The 23,879-nt window shown below is 33.8% G+C and overlaps 1 non-coding gene across 1 annotated transcript; it reads left to right on the top strand.

Moving 5' to 3' along the window:
- Positions 1 to 9,866: 9,866 nt before the first annotated feature.
- Positions 9,867 to 9,973, top strand: LOC123633675. Its single transcript, XR_006733701.1, has one exon. It is a non-coding gene; the product is annotated as a U6 spliceosomal RNA (small nuclear RNA).
- Positions 9,974 to 23,879: the final 13,906 nt, after the last annotated feature.

The following is a 23,879-nucleotide window of genomic DNA, read 5'->3' as shown; positions in this document are numbered from 1 at the left end:
ATCAACAATACTTCCTTTAGGATCATAAGACTATAGATACATTCAATAATGTTTAGGTTGTTCTCTCATCATATGGATGAGGAAACAGAGGAAATACAGTCATGTTTCTGGAATCAGAGTTTCCTGATCTTGAGCTTTTGTTTAACATATCTTATTATATGACTGTCATCTCCATAATTCAAAGTCATTTTTCATCAATTAATATTTTGAGTATTATAACACTATATTCCTATTGCTCATGATTATAATATAATAAAATATCATAAATTGACGTTTGGTGGAATATTTTAAGTTACATGCTTTTTTTAATTAACTACAAATACTGCCTGAAGAAAGTATAAATACAAAGAAAATGTTTAGGATTCATAAATTATAAAGTTTTTTTCCCCAACAAACATTCAGACATCATTGGTCATCTATTTACTGTACTGAGTATTTTCCAAGGTTCAGTGTTCAAATGACATGTGGTTAGTCCAGACAAACATCACAGATTGTTACAGACATAATGTGCAAGTTATAGTCATGCATAACCTGCAGCTGTCTCTGTTATTTCACATCTATTTAGGACATTCTTTTGTGAAGACTTATGAACTAACTGCCTATGAAATGTCACATATTGTAACAGGGATAGTGACAGGAGCTATGGATGACTAAGAAACATCATGAGTTAGTTTGATTCTGGTGCTATATCTTAAAAGATATAAATCAAAACACATCACATAAGCAAAATGCACAAACTATTCAGCCCAGATTCTGAATTCCACATAGGAAAAAAAAACCTGTCACAACATTTAATGATATTGTCAGTATATATTTCTCTAAGATTTGCAAAGAAGATAAAGAACAAAGAAGCTCTGCCTTTGTTAAACTTATACCAGATATTTTCTTTAAGTTAATACTTGCTGGGTAGTCAGCTGCTTATTCAAGTGATTTTCTCTTTTTTTGGCTATTACGTAATAGCTTTTATGATATTCTCTAAAAATGCTAGGGTATTATGTATTAGATAATGTTTTAGGTGACATAAAAGAAACTACTTTTTGAACGATCTTTGGTCATTCTATTAGTCGTTTTGTGCTAATATTATAAAATTGATCAGACATTTGTCAGTATTGGCAACTTCTGATAGGGTGTTTTAGCCCAGAAATTTTAGGGACTCAAATGTCTTTAGTTAGTTGCTGTTTCCTGGAAATGCACATAAGAAATACTATCTTCAAGCCCTTACATCAGAATCTGAGACATTTCATTCAGTTTAACAGACATGTATTAAGCAAGTCCTTTTTCGCTCTCCTCATTTTCTTCTCTTATCACCAAGATCCACTTCTATCACCAAAACCAACCAACATTCAAGTCTTCACTAAAGTTGGAAACTCAGATAAGTTGTGCAAATGAAAAGATCAAAGTCTTGGCCCTTCAGTCATTCATGGTAAGGGTTATTACATTGCATTGTTATTAGGTGGTTAATCTTCTGTATGTCCCAAATATTGTATGGGACATATTTATATTGATTGAAATGTTATACCTTGTTTATGTGAAATTCAAATTTAACTGGTGTGTATTTTTATTTATTAAATAATCCTAGCTGTCAGGAATTATGGGAATAAGGGGTTAGAATTCTGGCTTCTCTGAAATATAAACTCAATGCCGGGAGTACTCCAGGCCTGGGCAAGGGAAGCATAACCTAATACTTTCTATATGAGGTAGGGAACCTGAGATTTCAAGGCCACATGTGGCCCTCTGGATCCCCATGTGTGGCCCCTTGACTGAATCCAAACTTCACAGAACAGATTTCTTTAAAACTTGGATTCCTTCAAAAGGATGCACTCAAGGATCCAAAGGCCATATGTGGCCCCAAGGACACAGGTTCCCCACCCATCTTAGCATCTGTTTAGCTCACTTGAAGTTACTCTGAGAATATTATTATTACCTCTTTCAAAAGAGTAAAATGAAAGATGTATCATACAGAAGGAAATTGGGAAGTGGATACATTAGATTTGGTGAAAAAAAATCAGAATAAAAAATATGAAGACAAGTGTGCTCTATTCAAAATGATGAATATTTTTAACTTTCCTATAGGAAAAGTTCACACTTCTACTTAAGCCAAAACATGAAGCATAAAAAGTCATGGAAAAGAAATGTCTTTTTACGTCCTGTTCAATCTTTAGAGAGTTAAGCTTAAGATAAAGAAAAGTAGCAAGGTTTTTAGAAGTGAAGCTGCCAAAAAGAGTGTAATAATAGTGAGTCTACTTTAATTAGAGTGCTATTCAGGAAAGGCAGAAATGTAAACTTTCTAAAGATTTATTGACAGATGAATTATAGATGCAAGTTCTTGATGGGATTTCCAAAAGCCACTTATGGTTAAAGCCATATTCTGATTTCTCAGGGAATTTCCAGGTGGAGCCATAGTGCCAGGCAGAGTATTTGTGAAATAAGATCAATGGCTTTAGAATAAGACAGACAAGTGTGAATCCTGCCAGCCTCTCGGTCTGGTCAGCTGTGTGTAAGTTTCTGAACCACAAGAGTCTCATTTTTGATATGGGAATAAAAATACACCCCCATAGGGATATTATGGGAATTAAGGTATAAAGTGTCTAACAACCAAGAGACACTCAAATCCTAATAAATGGTAACTATTACTATAATTATGCTATCAATATTATAAAAGAAGTAGTCAGTATAGTCAGTACAAAGATTTTCTTTGTGATATTTTTAATTTTCTCTTCTTTTCAGTTTCTTCTATGATTAATTTCTCATGTTGGTAAAGACCATGTAGCATATTGCTCATTGTCACACTGATTGGCACGAAAGACAGACAGCACATATCATTTCCAACAAAATCTGTCCCTTTTTCCTTCAGATTTAGAACACTACGCATAAATTAACTTTAACAATAAAATGCACGAAATACTATACTTTTCTTGAAATCTCTGTTTACTCAGTAGCAAATAATAATTGCTATAAAATTATTACAGAAACTTTATTTTAAAACTGCCAATCAGGCCAGGCGCGATGTCTCACGCCTGTAATCAATCCTAGCACTCTGGGAGGCCAAGGCGGATGGAGTTTGAGACCAGCCTGAGCAAGCACGAAACTCCGTCTCTACTAAAAATAGAAAAATTAGCCAGGTGAGGTGGCGTGCACCCATAGTCCCTGCTACTCGGGAGGCTGAGGCAGGAGAATCTCTTGAGCCCAGGAGTTTGAGGTTGCTGTGAGCTAGACTGACGCCACGGCACTCTAACCCAGGTAACAGAGCGAAACTCCTCTCAAATAAAAAAAAATACAAAAAATCCCTGCAAATATGTTTTAACTAGTAAGACTTCTATAAGAAGACATTTATATAGAGTTTTCAGTCTGTGCATTATTAAGTGGCAGGAAGATACTTCGGGATATCTGAAGTGGTTATGGGGCTTGACTTGTTAATTTCCATTCGTAATCTCATCATATCACTTGTCAATTCCATTCCCCTTTCAATGATTCACTTAGGGATGGACAATGTGTCCCAATTCTGTCTAATAAAACATAAGAGAAAGTCAGGTTGGGGAATCTTGGAAAGGATATTTCTCACTTAAAAAGAGAGATGAGGCAGAGAGAGTGTCTTTCTCTGAACATTGTCCTGTCTGGTTACAATGCCTGAAACTATGGCTGCCATTTTGCAGCCCTGAGTGAGCAGAGCCAGCCTCAGGGCAAAGTCAACACACTTAGGCCAATGGGAGGAGCGATGCAAAGCTTGTGTTTTTGATTATCCTAACCTCTGTGGCATTCCCTACAGCTAGACTACATATTATGAGAGCTAATATGTTTCCTTTAAAATAAAAGCCAATTAGCATCTTTCCTTTCTGTAACATATAGCTGTAAACCATCAGCACGAATGTTATCCCTCTACAAAAGTTAACTTTCTCCTCATCCTCCTCCTTCCTTTTAATATCATTATTATTATCAGTATTCTTGTTTCTTGCTCGAAGCCTCACACAAGCTCTCCCTGTGCGTGAAAGGCATTGTCTCATCTCTTAGCAGCTTATTCCCTTCCTCTCCATGCCTCAGAGTCAGCCCAAGGCTGTTCTTTCAAAATCATTTGTTCTCATAGAACCCTGTCCTGTTTTGGCATGTCACTTAAAGCAATTGTAGTTAAATCAGAGTTTATTAGTTGATTGCCTCTCTCATTAGATTGTAAGCTCAAAAGGGCTGTAACCTTTTCTGCCTAATTCAATGTTGTATATCTAGTGGATAGCATAGTCCCTGGAAAGTAGTTCCAGGAATTCAGTATACATGTTGAATGCATGAAAGAATAAATACAAATGAAATATATGTGTAAAACGTGAGGAATAACTATTCTACTTTTCAATAAACTAAATTATTTATTCATTCTTAAAATGTGTCCAGTAAATATGCTACTTACACTTGGATTAGGACTTGACAGTATTTTACTGATTTTACATATTATAAACCAAGAAACTGCCCCATAAGCAGTATATTTAAAAGAAAAGAAGAGAATTGGGAATGACTATAGAGTTGAGGACCTGAGAAGAAACCTGTCAGATATACCAAAAATTATGGTACTCAGGGGGTTAATGGCTTTTATTTGACAGTTGTGTTTTGCCTTACTTTAATTGGATATACAATTTTCTTTGCATTTTGCAGTTGACAACTCTTCAAGGACAAATACTGCACCCTGTGGGGGAAGAAAAAAAAATAACAGATTGCCAGATAGACTAAAAAACAATTTAGCACTCAGCAAGAAAAGAAACGAGAACCCAAGTTGAAACATCCCATGTAGACAATGTCACTACATTTCTTGATAAAAAATAAGAAAAGCATGCCTAAACATCTCAATTAGAGAATCAAGGTGAGCCAGACGATTTTCCTTGAAGCACTGCCAAATATTTGACATAAACTTCAATTTGCAGCAATAAGCTTCAAGGTATCAATTAGAAGAAAAATTATCTTTTAGAAAAATAATCCAGGAAGAAATATGCTTAATGTTCTCCTCATAAAGCTCATTTTGTTTAACTGATTTGAGGACCTGTCTGCTTAAAGACAGACCTTCCCATTTCTCAAGGTATATCAGTTTCTTTTTCCTGTGCTATGATCCAAAGAAAACTATAGATAGATAAATACATAGATAAATACATACATATATACATATACATAGGTATATATGTGTGTGTTTATATACATATACACACACATATAAACACACATACACACATATACATATATAAACACGCACATGCAGGTAATTTACTAGGGAACCAAAAGCCAATTACAGTGGGCAGATTGAGTGTTGGTATGCTATAAGAGTCTTCTTTAATTCTTCTTCAATGCATACAACTCTGTTCACTTCCTTAAACATCTTCTATTACCAAGAAACGCTTTTTAAATTCTAGAGTGTTCATAGTATTTTTTTCTCTCTTAAAGTTTAACATGCAAATCTAATTGTATTGAAAAATAAGGAATGGTCCTGTTTTATGCTTAGCAGTTCAAGAAATCACCAACTATTGAGGCAGGTTCTCTCCCATGTAGAAAGTCTAATAATACTCACTTAGGCAATTGCAGTCACTTAATTTCCACTAGTGATGCCAAAGTGTCAGCAATCTCTTCATTTCCCAGCAAACATACAATTTGGAAAGATTATTTTCTCCACTTATTCTTACTTCAAGATTCTCTAATTCCACACCAACCCCTAATCTATTACTATTATTAAAATAAGTAAATAAATAAGTGAAAATAAAAGCCAACAAAAAAGAACTCTAAATTTAGAAAGGGTAGAAAAATGAGCCATTGTAACTGCCAAAATCTGTTTATGTAATTATTTAGCTATTTGTGTAATTAGAATAATTTCAGTAGTAGTCATTTACTGTTCTTGCTATTGGGGAAGGGAGTTACCATATTAATATCACAGGAATTGTGCAAAATTAAAACAAAAAAAGAGGAAGGGGTTACTATCTTGCCACAGCCAGCATACTAAGGCTGTGTGATTGTATTTCACTGGGACATTTCAAAGAACATTTCTCCATTCTTTAAAAATCATGCACTTACAAAGGCATTTATCATGCATCTCTGACTGACTTAGCATAAAGCTATAGGGGCACAGAGATGAGTGCTCATATTGTACTTCATAATAGTATGCACTTTGAAGCTATCACATTGGTTTACCTGGCAGCACTATTTCTTACTACTTATCAGGTGTGTGACCTTGGCCAACTGACTACTTAAACTTGTTTTGCTTTCATTTCTTCATCTAGAAAATAGGGACAATCAGAGTGCCTTCCTTTCCTGGAGTATTAATAAACTTTCATTTATAAAGTTGTGTCATTATGGAGTTGTGTCTAACACACATCAAACACATATTAAAGATTAACTTTTTTTCTATTATAGAATATATAACTTGTCAGAACATTTAGATACATAATTTATTATACTACCATGTGATATGTACCATGTAGAAATATTTACAGTGTTCAAAGAACTACTTGCTCCTAGAAAATTCAAGGAAAGTTTTAGAGAAAAGGTTACTTTGGCTAAGGGAATCATCTAATTTATGATCTGGCCACCATAATTGAGAGTGAAAAGGAGTGGTATTTATAATTATTCTGAAACAATGAGTATAAAGCAAAACTGACTCCAGGATACCCAAATATATGATCACTCTGCTTTTTTCTAGCTTAAACATTTAATTTTGATGGAAAAGGAAGATGAGAGGTGAGATCAAGGGTATCTAGATGCATAATCTAAGCATACTAAAATGGATGAAGTTTTTAAGTCATAGCAAATAATTTAGTACAGCCTATATATGGAAATATGGATATGGAGAAGTAAATGAACAGCAGCTGAGATTGTCCTTTCAGCCCCCAAATGGCATTTTATTTTACAGGTAACCAAGAATTATTAAATGGTTTGAATCATGGGTCTGACATTATCAAATCTACATTTAGAAAGAAATTTCTAGCTGCTTTGCGTGGAGGAGAGTGGTGAAAACCTACATGCAGAAAGTTGACTATAGTAGTGTAGGCTGGCAATGGTAAAGATATCAATTAATTCAGGGCTGTAAGAATGGAGAGAAGGGTTGGGATTGAGAGTCATTTTGAAAGTTGATTTGACAAGATGCATTGAGCAATTTGATATGCAGAAATTAAGGAAAGGAAGAAAATAAAATTGATCCAAGTTCTAGGTTGGATGACTGAATGAATGGTAATTACCTAAGATGGGGAATAAATAATAAGAACAGGTTGGGAGAAGAATGTAAAGAATTGTACCTTAAACACAAATTCTGTGTTTGAGATGTTGCTAGAAAAACTATCCAGGAGATGCCAAGTACACAACTGCACATTGTGGAATGAACCAAGATATTTATGACATTGTCTTCATGTTCTATTGAAATAAACTGAAATAAGACACTAGACATGTATATTATAGTACTTGTCCTTAATAAACATCATTTTTAAAAAATTGTCAAGTGCTTGTATAATTGTTTTATTTTTCTATGAGAATAAAAAGGAAGTTTTTAACCAAAATTCTCTTAAACTTGCCACCTGGTATAGACTCATATACCAGTAAATAGCTTACTTTCCTTTCTTAGACAGAGAGTGATAATTGAATAAATATTTCAATTATTAAAATATTTAAAATTATTGAATTGATTGTAATGGATCTTAACTGATTAAAATAAATCTTCAAACTAAAAGGAAAACAAACTGGGCAGCATAAGGTAAAATATTTTGAAAGAATCTGTTTATTTTCCTTTTGTCTTTCCCAAGGCTGTGTTGGATGATGGCTCCGGAAGCCAGGCAGGGTACAATGACAGATGGCACCACCTATGTACTCAGAGAATGCTGCTCATGTCAGGGGCACCAGGTGGTCACAGAAGAGGTACAGGGCAGAACACACCAAGAAATCCCAACTGCAATGGTCTTTCCTCTTGGACTTACAAAGTGTCTGGGATGGGAAAGTTGTTTTCTTTAAAACCAATTCTCTTGGCTCTCAGCTTTAGACAAAGTATCACAAGATATGAATTGCTTTGGAATATGTGATACTATTTATTTATTAAGGCAGATAGTTGGCATTAAAAAATTATAGTTTGAAGCACTACATATACCTTAAAATTCTACTGTATTTCTCTCAAACATTTAATTCCTTTTCTTTAACTTAATTGATCCATTAAAACATTTAAATATTTATCCAATTACCTTAAGGTAGATATTGAATTAAAAATCAAAAAGAGGTACAGCTTATCTACAAAGAGAGCAAGGTCATTTTCATTATGCTAAGGAGTTCTGCCTCAGTAAAATTTTTTTTAATAAAAAACTGATGAGCTCTGTCCATGTAAGATGTCTGCTACTTCTCCTTCTGCTGAGCCACTGGTGTCTGATCCTGAGAACTACAGATGCTAATGCTGAGCCCTTGAGAACAATTCTGCTTCTTGCTGGTGATATATAGATAAGCAGGTGGCCCCATGTCACCCTATCCATGATGTTCTTCCTGGTGGATCATTTCCAGAAAGAGAGACTAGAAATGATCGCCAAATGCTTGGAAATACATATGTCTATTTTAAAAAGTTGGCTATAATATTTTGATTCTGCTCTTGCACTCTTAGTTAGCAACCAGTGTTCTATTCCTTTGCTCTCCAAAAGAGTCTGTCCTCCTTTCCAAGACAAAGTCTGGGCACAAGAGCATATACATCTGTCCCATCCAAGTCATATTAAAATGATGTGGGAAAGTCTAAGACTGGCAGAGAGAACCGTAGTTGGGACAGAATGCTACTATCCCAAGCCGGGATTGATGCTGGCTACTGACTCAAAATTACTTCAATTCTCCTCTAACTTTGGCTACTGGCTAAGACTAGACTTTTGTTCTGTAGTATGTAAGATAAAGCAATTAATGGGATGAAATTCAGGAAGTGTGATGCCCAGAAAATTCTTCCTGAAGTCTGGAAAGCATAGATGAGATAAAGAAACAAAAGGAAATTTTCTGTTGTGAAATTCCAGTCATCACATAGCTGTAGAAATGCAATAATTTCATATTTAGAGAATTTTTTTTCTAAGAACAACAAAATCCCACCATTATCCATTTATTCCTTTCTTTTACAATCTTTATGAGGAAAAGGAGGCATTTGGAACCTTTTTTTTTTTTTTACCTGTAAGTGTTCTCACATTTCTTTTGAAAATATTGAGGCTGTATTGAAGCAAATAGTTTTCAAATATCATTAATCTTTAAAAATTTTTTATTATAGGCCTGAACATATATAGTGAACCTGCACGTGTTAGTGAGTGGCATTTCATTGTCTTTATACAGTTTTTTTATATAGCATTGCTCACTATTACTGAAGTCATAAGCATTTGAATATGGCAAATACACTAGGCTTTGGTCTTTAATAATGGAATAAGCACTCATGAAACCACCGTTAAACATGAAAATTCAAAACTTGCCAATGATCTCTGCTTCCCTTACCCAAATTTCTCACCTTGATAAAAGCTATGCAGATAGTTTTCCCACTTTTCTAAAATATACCTGGTTATGTATGTATGTATGTATGTATGCCTCATCCCAAAATGAAGATTATCATATGGATTTAAATGTTTTCTGTCATTTGTTATTGTCAGACCTTTAATTTTTTTTCCAGTCTACTATGTTTAAAATTATAATATAACATAATCTTTATTTGCATTTGATCAGCTCAATAATGGGTTTGAATCAGCAAGTTTTCATTTCCATTAATTCCTTTCATTCTTAATTGCATAGGCCAGAATGCATGCTTCTTCTTAAGTAGAATATGTTAGTTCACTAAAAATCATGAAAAAGAATAGAGTATCTTTCAACTCAACTTACTGTGATGTTGTTTTTACTTCATTGAACTATTCAAAGTGTATATTTTTGTGCTCACTTTGGCAACACATACATAAAAACTGGAACAACACAGAGAAGATTGGTGTGGCCCCTGGGCAAGGATGAAATGCACATTCATGAAGTGTTCCATATTTTTTCTAAAGTGCATACATCTGGAAAGTAGAAAATAGAAATATCTAATAATCATCATTTTTTCACTCACATTTAATTTTTTCCTTTTCGTTTTAGGAACTTATGGAGAATGAGTTTATTTTAACGATTTGGTCCACTAGCAAACAAGTGGAATCCTACTAGCACAATAAACATAACACTTAGGAGAAAATACCTAACTCTGAATTGATATAAATGATTAATTTGTACATATAAGTGTGCACTGATGTATTTGTGTCTAGGAGCATCTGTGCTCATGTGTATACACAGGAGTAACAAAATCAATGTTAGGACAACATCTATATGTCACTTTATTCATGCTGCAATCAATATTTAGGAAAAAAAAACCTATAAGTTTAATCTAAAAAATAACTTGCAAAGATGGTCTACATCTTTATTTTGGAACCTATTCCTTTTATGAATTATGGCTAATATCTCAACATCAGAATAATCACAAAGAATTTAAAAATACATTTTTACATATTTATCTTCAATATTTAGCAGATAACTATGATTTCTAATCACTTGTGGAAATTATTCTGGAACTCAAACTACTGTGTTATTATCATTAAGTAAAATTGATGCCCAAGATTAGCCATATTTATCATGGGACCTGCAACTCAACAAGGAAGTGACTGTGTAGTCCAGGATCAGAAAAACTCCTTTAAAGCATTTAAGTCTATATATTAGCTATTAATAAAAAAGAGAAAATGTTTTATACTAATGAAACTTCTTAAATTTTACTGTAAAGCATAACACTTATTCTAAAAAACCCTTTCCAGAAAGTCATGAGGTTTCATAGGTTTCACTGGGAACTTTCAATTCCTCAGAGTGCAAATACATTTTAGGAGAGGACATTGATTGGTCAGTGTGAATTCTGGTAATAGTGCATGCTGGATCAAATGTCTGCATTCCCAGCCAGTTACTAAAGTCAACTCTAATCGACAGTCTCAGGCCTGTTTAATTTTTTACCATGGCAATCATCAAGGCTTTCGTCTTCCCTCTCGTTTATTTACATTAATAATGGAACCGTAGTTGTTATGCTCAGAGTGAAATATTCTTCTCAGAAACAGTTTATGGAGCCAAACTCCTTTTCAGTGTCAAGTAGAGCTCAAGTCGTTGACTCATTGTTTTTGTTTTTCCAGATAATATCAAACATGTGTCCAAGATCATGTATAGTGAACCTGCTCAGAAAAAAATTCTGACTGCATTTGTTGTACAAAGTTTGATACCTGCTGCCAGAACTTGCATATTTTGATGTTGGCCAGATGTTAGGTATTTGTGCATAAAAATAATAGAAAAAAAAGATGCCTCATTCATAGTCTAAGTTTTCTGCCAGCCGTTACTCTGAGGGAGATTTTTATATTTGGAGTACCATAGAATCTAATTATTAAGTGGAAAGAGTAGGTCATTTAACAAAATATTTTTTGTCAGAATTATTGTGGTGAAAAAAATGAGTGATGATGAAACAATGTAATTTCCAATCATCTGTGATTGATTTTATTGTGTGTCTTCTGGCCACCCCTTGCCATTCTTAATTTCAACCTATGTACTTAACTGTAAAATTCTGAGATGATACGGGGTCACTTTATCATTTGCATAAGGATACTATAGGAAATATATCATAGATATGCAAGTAGGAGGTGAAAAATTGTGTGACTAGTAAATTGAAGAAAGTTTAGACGTTAAAATTTTAATCATTCGGAAACAAGTACATCTTTGGCATAAAATATCTGAAAATTTCTGATACCTTGACTCAATTAGGTTATTCAGACAAGCCTTCATTATATGATAGAGCTCTCATGTACATTTGAGACTTAAGGCAAAATTAATTTTCCTTTCACATGCAATATAATAAAATCCTACTAGTATTGTCTTTCTTTAAGTCCCTTTAGATAAATGATCTTGGGAGCATTTCAAACTTCTTAAAATACTTGACAGAATGAATGGAAGCAAACCCTGAAGAACTAAAGATAGTCAGTTAACACATATATCAGTATTAAATAGCCTCAAGAAAGTAAAGATCAAATGTTGAATTCGACAGATATGAATTTCTGAGAAATATGGAGATAACCTGAAAAAAGTCATACTTCTTTTCATTGGAAAGTTACAAAATTTAACTTAAAAAATCATTTTTTTCTATACATAAAGTAGCAAGAGATATGGAAAATGCTATCGGCAAATCTTTCTGCTTTTGACTAAGGAGAAAAGTATGTCAACTGGGTCACAATTAAATGGTTAATGTAGTCAAAAAATAAAATAAAAATATGAAGTATCTACATAGAAATTTTGTCCTAATTTTTAAATCAGGTAAATAAAAAATTAATATACACATAAGTAAAGGACATTTGAAATGTGAGTCCACTTTGTGTAGAGCAGTAGTCCCCAACCTTTTTGGCACCAGGGACCAGTTTCATGAAAGATGATTTTTCCACGGACTTAGGGGTGGTGTGGAGCTCAGGTGGTGATGTATGGCCCAGTTGCGGGTTGGGGACAGCAGATGTAGAGAATTGTGCACTCATTAGGTCGATAAAAGTGATCAACCTTACAAATGCATTGCATTATAGGTAATATTAATAGTAATAGCATTGGGAAGCAAAAGAAGAGACCTGAAAGATTTTATCTAGTCTGGATGGTACATCTTAAATGCAAAAACAATTGACTACTTTGAGCTCAGAGTTCATACATACATGAACTCAAAGCAGGGGAAAATGTTCAGGTTGTCTTTCTCAGTTTCAAATCAGGTAGGGGTTGTGAATACTATGTAATCCAGTGAAGGAGATTCTTTTCTAAGATATAGTAGCTTGTCCATACAACATTGCTGTAGGATTATGCATTGTCACTGAGCAATTCACTCCATAAAGGCTACTGCATTATCCCGGCCAGTCATAGCTAATTGAAACAAGTCTATGTTTTTGGTTTTTTTTTTTCAGCTTATTATGGGGGTACAAAATTTCAGGTTATATATATTGCCCATGTACTGCCCATCCCCCCGAGTCAGAGCTTCAAGCGTGTCCATTCCCCAGACAGTGCGCATTACACTCATCATGTAGTTATACCCCCATCCCCTCCCTCTACCCCCCATACCCCTGAGTCAGCACATTCAAGCATGACAGTTCCCCAGACGGTGCAGAACGCACTCATCATGTAGGTATATACCCATCCCCTCCCCTCACCCCCCACCTCAGTCTGATACCCAATTGGTGTCATTCCCAAATGTGCATTTAGGTGATGATCAGGGAAACCAATTTAAATAACGGTGATATAGAATCCCTTTTGTTCTCTTGGAGAGAGTTGGAACCCATTCTATTAAGCGAAGTATCCCAAGAATGGAAAAACAAGCATATGTTTTTATAGAGGTTTACACTAGATAATTGTAGGAGGTTGTTCTTTGATTATCACTTTGGTAGCTACAGGTCTTGTGATACCTAAAAGGTATCTAGTAACACCTATTTAAGTTCTCATGCAGAATGCTGAGAAGAAAATTCTTTGGTAGAGACTGTGACAATGATTGTGGGGGCAACAGATACAGTAGACATAAATCATGTGGAAAGAAATGGAACATTCATCAGAACGATGGTGTCATTGCATGTAACATAATTAGAATTCACTTATCCTTGCATAAGTCAAGAAAGATTTTACACAAAAAGTAAGCTATAAATATTAACAGTATCAATAGACTGTAAAATCCTTACATTCCCAGCAAATACCTTAGAGCTTGGTAACTGCATGCCCATTGGAACCATTTTTAAATGAATGAAGAAAGGAAAGAATAAAATAAAAATTCAATTTTTATTAAAAAAACCCACACATTATGTATTATTTTTCACAGTATCATAAACAAGAAGAAAATGCAGAATAATTATACCTCACTGGGGAAAACTTTTCATCCTATTTATTTAATACCACTTTATAGTTTTTAAAATATGTGAACTTTTTTACTCTCTCTGACATCTTCACCATTAGTTGAAAATTACTTGGTTAGGTTAGGTACCTGAAAATGTTTTGGATTAGCATGAAGACAAAATATGCTTTTATGATTAAAGTTATGTATCAAATTAATACGTATCATCCACCATCAATTATAGTTGATTAGTCATCCCACCTAAGAAATATCTGGAAATTGAATAAAGCAGAGCACTTTGTTGTGAGATTCTCTCATTCAGCTCAATTAAATATAATTTCCACTTTGTGGCAGTAAGTAAATTGTAGGATAGGATCAATGATGACTCCTTAAAAGAATGCATTCCAGGAGCTTTCAGTGTTAGAGCACTTTGATACCAAAATAGAAGTTCAGGGTGAATTTAAACAAAGACATATACTGTACTTACCATTTCTAAGAACTTTAGCTGTAAAATATTCTTTCATAACAACAAAACAAGTGAATATGTTAGAAATTTTTCAATTATGTTAACTTTCTGCACCTCTTTGAAGCAAGATTTTTTTTTTTTTTGGCAACATTTATATTCATTTGAAGTATGTAGTTGGATAATGCAACCTAAAATGGTTAGTAAAATCTCTAAACTTTTGAAAACTGAATTTAAAATAAGCAATCCAGATTCTCAAGTGGTTATTTCTTTATCTGTCATCTTACTGGTAATTAATTGTAATTACATGTATTATAGTCAATTTAGGAAGAACTCAGAAAATAGTGGGCTTTAAAATTTGATGTAAACAAGGGAGAAAAACTCTACAAAAGCAAACAAAAAATTGTCTCAGAAAATGTCTGAGAATAGGATTAAAGGATACACTTTTACACTTTCTATTTGACCATTCTTTAGTAAACACCTGCAGAAATAAATGAAAGATGTGAATTTAAATTACAAGTGAAATAGCTGTGTAAGAATTTTCCTTAAATAATTAGGGAAGAGGCTTCTGGTCCTTACATACACGGGAAAGGGGCATAAGTAATTATCCTTATCCATGCTTAGGAGAAGTATGAGAAGCATGTACTGATCATAGAGGAACTGCAAATTAATTTATGTTACTCTTTCCTTTCTATATTATTTTTTTTTCTCTCAGGTACTCCATGAACCTTCAGAAGACATGAAAAGCACTATTAAGATTGCGTTGACAAGACTAGGTAATTCATTGGCTGTAGTGGCCAAGAGAAAAGAGGGAATGAATCATAGCTCTGAACTTTTGGTTAGGGTATGTGTAGGGGGGGTGAGTGGGAGTAAAGTGAAGGCAACTTTTATCAAAATAGCAGTTAGAGGAATAAAGTGTGAATCTGTAGATAATAAGGTAATGTTTGAAAATTTGGCACTAAGATTCAGAATAGAAACCAAGGTTAAATATATCAATTTACAAAGAAATCATCTACATAGCAATGATAAGTAAAGTCATGATTTTGGATAGAATTTTTGTAAATGGGAGATTTTAATGGGAGGATAAAATAGACATGAAATTATATATTTGAGGAGACATATATTTAGAAAACTAAATTAAAGAAAAAGCAGAGATACATAAGTAGAAAAGGCAATTAGTAACTGAGGAAAAACAAGAAGTAAATGAATGATCTAATTGAAGGAAATATTCAGGAAGTAGAATAGGCAAACAATAAAGTCTGAGATGGACCAAGAGGAAACAGGCAGCGAAGATGAAGAAATAGAGGCACTGCTCATGCAGCAAAATGTTAAAGAAGACAGAAAGAAAATAAGCCACGGTGTGAGTAGAAAGCATTGAATTTGATAACGGATTATAGCAGATATAGAATAATAAAGACTAGGGGAAAATGTGAGGTGGAAAGAAAAGTTGAAGACACTTGTCCTTGTATGAAGATCCAGAATAGACCAGTTTTGGAAAGGTGAAATAAAAATGGGAGCAGGAGTACATGAGAGATGACGGGAAGTTTCTAAATGAAGTTGAGGTGCATATAAATGTGGTAGGAGTTGGCTTCTGTTCACACAACTTTCTTGAAAAACATTGGGCAGCCTAGGAGCAGGACCAATAAACATGAGATAAGTGTGAAAAGAGGACAGAGGCTCAAGGGAATCAAAATCCCAGTAAAACAATTACTAAATTGCTACCAGAAGTAGAGCCTGAAGGGAAAGGAAAGAAGGACAACAAGGAGATTATCCATCGCCAAGGCCATGATAGCAGTTGAGCACAGAGGTTACCCAGTTGCAGCATTCATTCATTCATCTATTCAGTAAGTATTGACTTTTTGAACACCAGTAATCCATTGAACACTATGTTAAGGCTCTTCCTCAATGGTCTTCTTCTACCTCGTGGGGGGAAATGTCGATTTCCCCGAAAAGCTGCTTTAATCTTTTTTTCTTTTTCTTTTTTTTTCTTTTTCTTGCTCAATATATGGATGTAAGTAGATTAAAAGAAACCAATACATGAGAAACTAAGTCAAAATATTTTCCCAGTTTATAGTAAAGCTGGAAAAACCATGAAATGGCACAGTACCATTTTTCTCAGGGCAGAGGTCTAACTTTCTGCTGAAGATAGTCACGTTTTCCAAGCTGATGGAATTTTCTAATTTTTAGAAGTAACTTCATTCATACATCTAGACTTGAAGTTTTCTTAAAATGCCTGAGGGGAAGAATGGAAGTATTTTTTGTTGTTTTCCCCCTGACAGACTATTTCACTTTTATTGCCTTCATGATTTGGGGGATATTTGATAACAAGGCAAAACTCAAAGGGGTGAACTTTATTACTCTCATTTATTTTGCTCCAGGGTCAAAGAGAGTTGAGCCATTCATCTCTGTAGTATACCTTCTACACACACTCATGGCATAGGCATAGACTCATGGGTACATGTGAAAAGATTCATACTTCTAAAAATTAATTTTGCTTAATACCATATCTGTTAAATTATTAGGCCACAGGCCTTTCTTAATTAGTATAAACAATAGTAATACACAGATTGATTTAGTGAAAGGTAGTTAGAAATTGTAAAGCTCTCTGAAAATGGTTATTAAAATTAATTTTAAATATCAGCCTTAAGACTTGCTCATGGCAAAAAAATTCAATTTTAGAAGTGGATGAGCTTAAAACATCAATTTTATACATTAGAATACAAAGACTGGAGAAAATAAATAATTCAATGCTGAAAAGATTATAACTATTTTAGAATCCAAATCTTCTGTTTTCCACAATAAGTCTTTTTCTATAATCTTGTAAAAAGCAGTAATAATTCTAAAATAATAATAATAATAATGAACACTGTCAAATTATTTGTCTATGTACTATCTTTACACAGTCAAAATCCACAATGATGGTAATCATTGCGCAAACTAGTACTAGTATCCGATCTTAGTTAATTTTCATTTTTATTATTTTTGTTCCTTTTTTTTTTTTTTTTTTGAGACAGAGTCTCGCTCTGTTGCCCGGCCTAGAGTGCTGTGGCATCAACCTAGCTCACAGCAACCTCAAACTCCTGGGCTTAAGCAATCCTACTTGCTTCATCCTCCCGAGTAGCTGGTACTACAGGCATGCACCACTATGCCCAGCTAATTTTTTCTATATATATTTTTAGTTGGCCAGATAATTTCTTTCTATTTTTAGTAGAGACAGGGTCTCGCTCTTGCTCAGGCTGGTCTCGAACTCCTGACCTCGAGTGATTCACCCGCCTAGGCCTCCCAGAGTGCTAGGATTACAGGTGTGAGACACCACTTCCAGTCAATTTTTGTTCCTTTTAGCTGCATAATTTTTGTGTTCCCAAAGTCCATCACTTTGATGAATTTTATTCTCACTTTTATATAATATCTGATAAATTGAATTTTGTTTTATATTTTTTATAACTATTACACCAAAGCTAAGTTAAATTTCCCAACAAAGGGATATTAATTACATTACTCATTAGTTTTTGATCAAACTAACATTATTCTCCAAGTTGTTAAAATGTTTGCAAACATTAGGAAAATTTCTAATTATCAATATTAATGAAACCAATATATATATACCAATAATCATCTAATTGTCTATATTATAAATGGAATGGATCTTAGAATTTCTTTAGCCAACATTTTCTTTTTGGAGTTATGGAATTTGAAGAGTTTAAATTTTTGCCCAGTCTAACCAGCAGACTGGCACCACATTTGGGATTAGAACTCAAGCCCTGTATTTTTTTCATTAGGGCTTTTTAAAAACATATATGCCAAAACTTGAAGGCCTTTTAATATACTATAATCTCCATTTTTATATACTTATGATCTTTGAGCATTTTGTTCCGTTATTTATTTTTTATAGGGGAAGAGAATGTATCTTAGTAAGCTACTATAATGTTCTGGACTTAGCGGTCTTTTTATTGCTTTAGTTAGGTTATTTTTAACTGTTGAAAGAGTCTCTGATATCCTTTTATTCCATTTTCTAGACATAGAGACAGAGGCTTAGATTACTAAATTTGACCCCCAATAATATAATAAGTAATATGGCACAGAAGTTCCCACCAGATTATTTCTACTTCAAAGCCCATTCTTCCCTTGGACACCTGCCCCATGGAATAGCTCCTCTCATATCCTCCTCCTTAATATTAATTGTTTATTATGTAATATTTTCCAGCCATAATTTCTTTAAGCTATAAGCATTCTCTTTAATTCACTAAATAGGCCTCTTAGATCACCCTATGATCAATATTTTTAGGCATTTATATAATTTGTTTCCTGAGGTGTATATGTATTTCATTCTTCTACTTCCCAGTAGCATAAATCTTTTTCATTAGAAAAGTGCTCAAATTTTACTATTTTTTATTTCTTGAAATAACATCTTGCATAGCACTATTATACTGATAGTGAGTTCTTAAAATAAAAACTCATCCTAGATAATTTATAAGAATTAAACCAAAAGCCTGGAGAACTTGTCCTCACTATTGGATGACAAGCTGGGGATTAAACAAAGATTACACTGAGATGAATCAGTGGCTCAATCTTAAGGAAAACCAGCTGACTTCTATAAGTTATGGCCATTTTGTATTTTTAAAGCATTTAGCCTGATACTTTATGGTATTTTTGTTTAAAGGACATCCTCAAATATTACTTTGTAAGTATTGAGAGACCCACTTAACAGATGAATTAACCAACAAAAGGAAATTAGATGCATGTTTGTGGTCAAATCAATTACAAGTTGCTTAAAAAAAAAAAAAAAAAAAACCCAAATCCAAAGGCTTTGAGTCTTTCCTTGTTTATTCAACACTCTAATGAGGTGATAGTTTCACATCATTAAAATGGTGCTATAGGGGAAAAGAAATATATTTTTATTTCCCTTTTAGATTCCTGGCTGAGGCCCCTATAACACAGATTAATAAGCAAGAGCATACACAACATGAGAGCCTTCAGAGATGAAGACCCCCCAAAACAGGTAAACTTGTGTATGTTTCTGCTGTCTGATGAAGAAATAGATAATTGTGGAGAAGTATGATTACAGGACAAAAGGGTATGGTCTAATAATAATAATCTTGGGAGATCTTAGCAAGGCCTGTTTGTTCAGGTTCTTCCCCATGTCCCTGTGTCTTCAGAGATAAGGGCATTCCTTTCCTCTAGGTTTTGGGGTTGGGGACCTCTCACATGAAGTTCTTATGACTTGCTTCAGAGGAAGGTCAGGAAATTCTTTTCTAGGTTTTATGGCCGGCTTTCGGAGAGAAGAGCAGGAAAAGTTCAGAGAATGACCTTCTGCTTCTGCTGTTCTCTCAAATGCCACGCAGCCACGTCTTGGAGCAGAGTGTCCTCAATTTCGCCAGTGCCTAAACCTACATAGTCAGCTACAACTACGTATTACTCAAAGGTGTAATTCATAAATAGTAAAAATAATTTATTTCAAAGATATATTCTCTGTATACTGGTTTGACATATTTTACTAATGAACTAATAAAAAGCAGTTGTTAGTTAATTGGTTTTTAAGAGATTAACTTAAGATGGTATCATTAGTTTGACTTAAGGGGTCTCCTCTATATTATTTTTGACTTTTTAAAGCACTCTCTCTCTCTCTCTCTCTCTCTCTCCCTCTTCCTCTTGCTCTTTATTTCTCTTTCAGATACCATCCTTTTCCTATCCATAAGGGTTTTGCCAGTCTGGCTTGAGATAAATAGAATTCTCATGCTGAAAGTGCTATTTATGACTATAAGCAACAAAATGCAGAATAGCAGCTCTGGGATAGATTGACAATCATAATAACAACTATTATCCTCTAAAGCTGTTTCTGCTACTTAAAGGGGCAGTATCCATTATGGAAGGAATATATGAGTCATTCTTTAAAGTATGGCTCCACTGGAAAAATGTTTTGTTATGGTGATTGTTGCAAATATGAGTGTATTGCCTTTGGCTCCTTAAAATGAAAGCTGCTTCATTTCACTTAAGAAGGTTATATGAACACATTTAAATTGGTAACATTTGAATTCATGTGTAGTTAAATCTTTCTTCCAGGGAGAAAAGAAGAATTATTCTTCTCCAATTCTCCGAATATAATCTTAAGCCCGGATTTACTACCTCACATTCTTAGTACAAAGCCCTACTTGTGTTCTCTACACTTTAACCACACTATGCAGATTTACCAGAATAGTCACATTCAAACTTCATAGTGATCATATTTCCCTTGTTCATGACCCTCCACTTATATCCAACAAGTTAATAAATAAAATATAAATCTATTAGCTTGGCATTCAATGAATTAGCAAATGCTGCATGGGAAAAATATCCTAATTTCCTTCATTTTGGACATGGAAGTCTGAAAATAAATGTGAGGAAGTAAGTGCAGAAGGAAAATACTATAATTAAATTTAGAAAGCTTGAGCATTTACTCTATCACAATAGAATTTTGTATATCACTTTATCAGGATGAGTTTTTGTAAGATTGGAGCGTAAGAAGATAGCTGTAGTGATCAGCAATGCTTTTTTTGTTTCTCTCTTGCATTTTCTTTTCTTGAGGAACAGTCCCTCCCCTATTCTCAATCCTTACACAGAATTCTGGTTTTTGAAGCAGAAAACACCATATTTCTGAACAAAAACCTGGTTCAGGGTTAGGTACAATGGTTCCTCTCTGGCAGTTTTGACAGAACTACATAGAAGAAGGCATTTGTCTTCTGAGTCCATAGATACTAAGAACCATGGAATCCTGGAGATACAAGAAGTTATCCCTGCCTATACAGGTAAAGAGGCAAGAGCTACCTGAAACCAAGAAAAACAGCCAGAGGAAAAGGAAAAACATTTCTAATAAATTTTTGAGCAGCAAAACTCAGATATGTCTGAAAGCACTTAACTGAGTTGAAAAATATTCTGTATGTCATTAAAAAAAGATTAATTTGTGCTTTTATTACATACAATTATAAAATTCTTACCAAATACTGTTGTTAAACATCTGCTTAGGGTGACTTGATTAAAATTATTAAAAGTCATCCAAGAATATTTTGAGGTAAGTTTGAACAATATGAAAATTTAATAAATAATTCTTGATTTACTGTACTGTATAGAAAATAATTTTAGTAAGTAAAATTGTCAAAATAAATTAATAAATATTATATTAGTACTTATTCATTTTTGGTTGTAATACTTTGTACTTTCAGTTTTTATGTAATTTAAATTTTATTTTCCATTACATTTATTCGGTTAATTTTAATGACCAGGATATTCAGTCACTTGTCTGATCATCTTTCAAAGTGTAAAATGGTATACAATACAATGTCTCCCTCCGAATCCTGCCTTTCCATTTGCACAGATCCATCCCCTCAAACAGGTACCAAGCTATGATTGAATTCTTATGTTGATTTCCAAAGATTTTTATCTATATATGAATAGACATGTTTATATACTCACCTCCCATTTTTACACAGTAGGTAGCATATTATACACAGTGATCTTTCCCTTACTTGTTTCTGATTGCAAAGAGTAGAGTTATTTTTTCTAGATCTAGGAAATATGAAATTGGTATTTTGGTGGAAATTGCATTGAATCTGTAAATCACTTTGGGTAGTATTTGGACATTCTAAAAATGTTGATTCTAATGATCCATGAGCATGATATGTTTTTCCATTTGTTTGTGTCATCTGTGAGTTCTTACCTCAGTGTTTCATAGTTCTCTTCGCAGAGATCTTTCACCTCCTTGTTAAGTATATTACTAGGTACATCATTTTCTTTGTAGCTATTAGGAATAGTATTGAGTCTTTGATTTGACTCTCAGCATGACTGCTATTGGTATATAGATATACTACTACTTTGTGTACATTGATTTTGTAACCTGAGATTTGCTGATTTTTTTTTTTTCATCAATTCCAGGATTCTCTTGGTGGAGCCTTTGGGGTTTTCTAGATATAAGATTGTATCCTCAGCAAAAAGTGATAGTTTGACCTTTGGTTTTCCGATTTGGATACCCTTTATTTCTTTCTCTTGCCTGATTCCTCTGGCTAGGACTTCCAGTAGTAGTTGAATAGAAGTGGTTACAGTGAGCACCATTGTCTTCTAGTTCTTAGTGGGAATGCTTTCAGATTTTCCCCACTGAGCATGATGGTGCCTATTGGTTTATCATATATGGCTTTTGTAATTTGGGGATACGTTCCTTCTATGACTAGTTTGTTGAGGGTTTTTTTATCAAGAAGTGGTGCTGAATTTTGTTGAATGCATTTTCTGCATCTGTTGACATGATCATATGGTCGTTGTTTTTGCTTCTGTTTATGCGGTAAATCACATTCATGGATTTAAGTATGTTGAACTATCCTTTCATCCCTGGGATGAAGGCCATTTGGTCATGGTGGATTATTTTTTTGATCATCTGATAAATTTGGTTTACTAGCATTTTATTGAAGATTTTGCATCTATATTCATAATGAATAAAGGTCTGCAGTTTTCTTTTTTGTTGTGTCTTTTCCTGGCTTTGGTATCAAAATGATACCGGCTTCATAGAATGTATTGAGGAGGATTCTTTCTTTCTCTATGTTATGGAATAATTTCTGCAAATAAATACCAACTCTTCTTTGTAGGTCTGATAAAATTTGGCTGTGAATCCACCTGGTCTGGGATTTTTTTGTTGGAAGGATTTTTATTGCTGCTTCAATCTCCTTGCTCATTATTGGTCTATTCAGGAGTTTTATTTCTTCCTGAATAAGCCTTAAGAGGTTGTGTTTTTCCAGAAATTCATCCATTTCCTCTGTTTTTTCAAGTTTATGTGCACAGAGATTTTCATAGTATTCACAGGCTATATTTTGTATTACTGTATTATCAGTTGTAATATCTTCTTTTTCATTTCTAATTGAGCTTCTTTGAGTCCTTTCTCTTCTGTTCCTGGTTAATCTAGCAAGAGGTTTGTCAAATTTGTTTATCTTTTCAAAGAAACAACTTTTTGTTTCATTGACCTTCTGTATAATTTTCTTGTTTTCGATTTCATTTAGTTCTGCTCTGACCTCAGTTATTTCTTTTCTTCTGCTGGCTTTGGGCTTGTTTTTCTCTTCCTTTTCTAGTTCCTTGAGATGTGTCATTAGATTGTTAATTTGTAATCTTTCTGTCTTTTTGTTGTAGGCATTTAAGGCTATGCATTTTACTCTTAGGACTGTTTTTTCTGTATCCCATAGATTTTGATAGCTGTGTGCTTTGTGTCATTCAGTTCAAGGAATCTTTTCATTTCATCTTAATTTAATCTTTGATCCAATAATAATTCAGCAGTAGATTTTTTAATTTCTATGGCTTTATATAGAATTCGGTGTTTCTCTTGGAGTTTATTTCTAGTTTTATTCCACTGTGGTCTGAGAAAATACATAGTATGATTTCAATTTTTTTGAAATTGTTGAGCCATGTTTTGTGGCCTAAGATATGATCAGTCTTGGAGAATGTTCCATGTGCTGATGGGTAGAATGTATATTCAGTAGTTTGGGGGTAAAATGTTTTGTACATGTCTAGTAGGCCCAATTGTTCTATACTCCCATTTAAGTCGAGTGTTTGTTTATATATTTTCTGCTGAGAAGT

The sequence above is a fragment of the Lemur catta genome, chromosome 2 (assembly GCF_020740605.2).
Source record: "Lemur catta isolate mLemCat1 chromosome 2, mLemCat1.pri, whole genome shotgun sequence".
Lineage (NCBI taxonomy): Eukaryota > Metazoa > Chordata > Mammalia > Primates > Lemuridae > Lemur > Lemur catta.
Note: the sequence above shows the minus strand (reverse complement) of the source record. Positions and strands in the feature narration are given on the sequence as shown.